This window comes from Rhamphochromis sp. 'chilingali' (assembly GCF_963969265.1).
Source record: "Rhamphochromis sp. 'chilingali' genome assembly, chromosome: 17".
Classification (NCBI taxonomy): Eukaryota; Metazoa; Chordata; class Actinopteri; order Cichliformes; family Cichlidae; genus Rhamphochromis; species Rhamphochromis sp. 'chilingali'.
In genome coordinates this window covers 20,849,778-20,854,414 of record NC_137944.1, presented here as the reverse complement: position 1 = coordinate 20,854,414, position 4,637 = coordinate 20,849,778, and positions in this window count along the sequence as shown.

Sequence of the window (4,637 nt, the reverse complement as noted above, 5' to 3'; positions counted from 1 at the left end):
GAGACTGCAAGACCAGACTGACCAACCTGTGCACTGCCTGGATTGATTACAAGAAGGCCTATGACTCAATGCCCCACAGCTGGATACTGGAATGCCTAGAATTGTACAAGATCAATGGGACCCTAAGAGCCTTCATCAGGAACTCAATGGGGATGTGGCGTACAACACTAGAGGCCAACTCCAAGCCCATAGCACAAGTCACCATCAAGTGCGGGATCTACCAAGGAGATGCTCTGTCCCCACTGCTGTTCTGCATAGGCCTGAACCCCCTCAGTGAGATCATTAACAAGACTGGCTACGGATACCGACTACGGAACGGAGCAGTTGTCAGCCACCTCCTGTACATGGATGACATCAAGCTGTATGCCAAGAGTGAACGAGACATCGATTCACTGATCCACACTACCAGGCTATACAGCAATGACATTGGAATGTCGTTCGGACTGGAGAAGTGTAGTCGGATGGTAACAAAGAGAGGGAAGGTAGTCAGAACTGAGGGGATTGAACTACCAGAAGGCAACATTGCAGACATAGAGGACAGTTACAAGTACTTGGGGATCCCACAGGCGAATGGGAACCATGAAGAGGCCGCTAGAAAAGCTGCAACCACCAAGTACCTGCAGAGGGTCAGGCAAGTCCTGAGGAGTCAGCTGAATGGTAAGAACAAGATCTGGGCCATCAACACGTACGCCCTGCCCGTGATCAGGTACCCTGCTGGGGTAATAGGCTGGCCAAAGGAGGAGATAGAAGCCACTGACATAAAGACAAGAAAGCTCCTTACCATGCATGGAGGGTTTCACCCCAAGTCCAGCACCCTGAGGCTGTACGCTAAGCGGAAGGAAGGGGGCCGGGGACTGGTGAGTGTCAGCACCACAGTCCAGGATGAGACAACGAACATCCAAGAATACATTAGGAAGATGGCCCCAACTGACCGAGTGCTCAGTGAATACCTCAGGCAGCAGAAACCCAAGAAAGAGGAGGGAGACGAGGAACCATCATGGAAGGACAGGCCCCTGCACGGTATGTACCACCGGCAGATAGAGGAGGTGGCTGATATCCAGAAATCCTACCAGTGGCTGGACAAAGCTGGACTGAAAGACAGCACAGAGGCACTAATCATGGCAGCACAAGAACAAGCTCTGAGCACAAGATCCATAGAGGCTGGGGTCTATCACACCAGGCAAGACCCCAGGTGCAGGCTGTGTAAAGATGCCCCAGAGACAATCCAGCACATAACAGCAGGGTGCAAGATGCTAGCAGGCAAGGCATACATGGAACGCCATAACCAAGTGGCCGGCATAGTGTACAGGAACATCTGTGCCGAGTATAACCTGGAAGTCCCGAGGTCAAAATGGGAGATGCCCCCAAGGGTGGTGGAGAATGACCGAGCTAAGATCCTGTGGGACTTCCAGATACAGACGGACAAAATGGTGGTGGCTAACCAACCGGACATAGTGGTGGTAGACAAACAGAAGAAGACGGCCGTAGTGATCGATGTAGCGGTTCCGAATGACAGCAATATCAGGAAGAAGGAACACGAGAAGCTGGAGAAATACCAAGGGCTCAGAGAAGAGCTCGAGAGGATGTGGAGGGTGAAGGTAACGGTGGTCCCCGTGGTAATCGGAGCACTAGGTGCGGTGACTCCCAAGCTAGGCGAGTGGCTCCAGCAGATCCCGGGAACAACATCGGAGATCTCTGTCCAGAAGAGCGCAGTCCTGGGAACAGCTAAGATACTGCGCAGGACCCTCAAGCTCCCAGGCCTCTGGTAGAGGACCCGAGCTTGAAGGATAAAACCGCCCGCAGGGGCGTGCTGGGTGTTTTATATATATATATATATATATATATAAACTGAGCAGCTTCTACACTCCTCACTTCAAGCTTACATCTTATAAGCAGTTTTTCTCATATGCATATCTGCAAATCTAAACTCATAAAGGTGTAGATTACCTTAAAACACTTTCCAGCTTAATGGAAATTGATGCACCTTTTTTTCCCTATTTACATTTTTTTTTTCATTGACTGACTGGATTCTCTCTGAATATTTGGGACATGTTTAATATGTGAAAGAAGTTTACAAAGAACTGTGTTATTAATTTCTTTTTTTCTTATTACAATTTAGTGGATGCTTCTCGTCAACCGAGTCGGACTGCACGCATTCAGGTAGGAATCACATATCTGACCCGGGTCACATGATCTAACAATCAGGGTGTACAGAACATTTACAACCACCTGCTGAGGCTGCTGGGAAATCTCCTTATCGGTAGTGTCCACCTGTCTGAGGCAGCGCTCAGTATTTTAGCCCGCTGCCTAGTCATTACTGTCACAGTGGGGTCTCAGTATGTAAAACTGAGGCACAGCAATGCACTGTAAGGCCAAATTAAAACCTGCTTTTATATGGAAATATGGCAACATCCACAACCAGAAAGCCAACGCAGAGCTTCATGAAGCGCATGCAAAGGTTTCAAAATCAAATAGATGGCAGAAGATGTGACAAAAACGGTGTAAAATGCAACATGTCTGTCGTTTGCGACATAAGGCCGAGATCAGCGGTTGTAAATATTATTTATTTCTTTGCTCATTCATTTATTTATTTTCCGTGGCATGAATAGAAAACTGTGGCTGTTTAATTTTAGTGATTTAAGAGGCTTGAACAGGTAAAACTGTGGTTTGGTTTTGTTAAATACAAAATAAAGTGGAAATAACAGTTTTAAAAATGCTTGCTAAATTTCTGTGTAACACTTTATACTTACTACTGTTAAAGGAAAAGGTGGATCTTCTCTGTGATCTTCCTCCTGCCTCACAGCTCCATCTTCAACGTCCACTATCCCTCCTCTTGCGCATCACACCACACCATCTTAGCTTTACATCTCTAACTTTCTTTCCTAATTTTCTCTTTCAGGAGATTTTGGGACCAAGGATTAGTCCTAAAGTCCTACATTATCTTGTGACCCCCTTAGATTACGTTTGTAATTTCTGTTTAGCGACCTAAAGTCCAATCACTGAAAATAGCCGGTTATGGCTTTGTGTGTATAGGGTTGAGATTTTCTAACCAAAAAAAGCAGCATGTTTAAGAAACATCTTGCTTCTGTGCTTACACTGATTGCACTTAATTTAAACCCTAAAATCAAACTTTGATTGTTTAAATAATCACACCCAGCTGTCACCTTTCACACACTAATTAAATCTTACCTTTTATTATCCTTAAGCAGAGCATTTGCCAGCGGAGTTCACGACAGTATTTATTATCTGCTTACCAATTTTACAATTTTATAGAAGAGGAATCTTTTCTCTAATCTCCCAGTGGCTTATCATTGTTTTAATTATTTTCATGTATTATAATGTGTGAGACTTTTCTTCATGAAATCAGAGAACTCAAAGCCTCATAACTTTCGTATGATATCAAGATTGTGATGTTTTTCTACAGAGCTGACGTCAAGTCTGATTTCAAGCTTTAATTTCAAACTAACCAAATTCAAGTGAGCAAATTCTGACCTTTAATCCACCCAAAAGAGCATTTTTAGGCACTTCCTATAATGAAAACACTCAGTTAGAAGGACTAAAGCTCTTAGGTTCTCTTAGCAGTAGCTCTCACACACACAGAAAGCACTTCCTGACAGCTGTCACTCCCATTGGCCACCAAACCGTCTCCCCCTCTCTGCCCGACAACATCCAGGCGTTTCCCTGTCAGACAACATATGCCACTGCATTTCTCCTGCTCCGAGCTGCCTGACATTATCTACTCCCAGTCCCTGTGGCCGGCACCAGCTCTCAGCCCCCTTGCTGGTGGCTCTGCGAACATGATCTCTGATGTCTCTCAGGCAGCAAACTGATGCTGTCACTGCACCAAGATTCAACACGACCCGCTGACAAACACATTGTGACAAGGACACACAGGCACACACAGTGTACACGCAGACGCACAGTTGTGCTCATGTCTCGTCAATATGCTGCACAAGAGTCAGTGCAAGTAATGCCTTTATTCAGTTGTTATTTTCTCCTCTGTCAGACCAGGTCAGCGGCACACACGCCCCGACTTAAAAATTATGCTTTGATGTACGTTTGTGAATTTTTATAATTGACACACAAAAAAGGAAGAGCTGCTGAAAGTTGCACGAGGAGTTTGAGTTTAAATCTAAAAGATCTGCTGTAACTGTGTTTTTATAAGACCACAAAGGTGGATGATGGGGAGAAAGGTTTAATTCATCAGCGGTCGTTGTGATTTCTTTGCTGTGAGTTGTACACACAGACAGCATATAAAGGAAGTCTCACTGCAAATAGGAGAAAGAGTTACTTGTTAAACAGTGTAGAAGAAATAAGGTATAAAGCCACTTATCCAAGAGCCATGAGTAAACAAAAGCGGCTTTCAACTCCTTCATTTGTTGACATTGTCTGCCACCTGCTGGTAGAAGTGATACACTGCAGCAAGAATGACCCCAATTTTTATTTAGTTTTGTCATTTTGTTTATTAGAGCAGAAGAAATGCTTTGTACTTTATTCGAATATATATTGTGCAAACTAGAAGAAGAGAGCTGAGTCTGTTAAACTGCTGAGAAGGAACGTGACACAGTGACATGAGGCTTCTGAATGAAGATGATGTGTGATGGAGAAAAAAAATCCAACGCCATCGCAGATCGGCA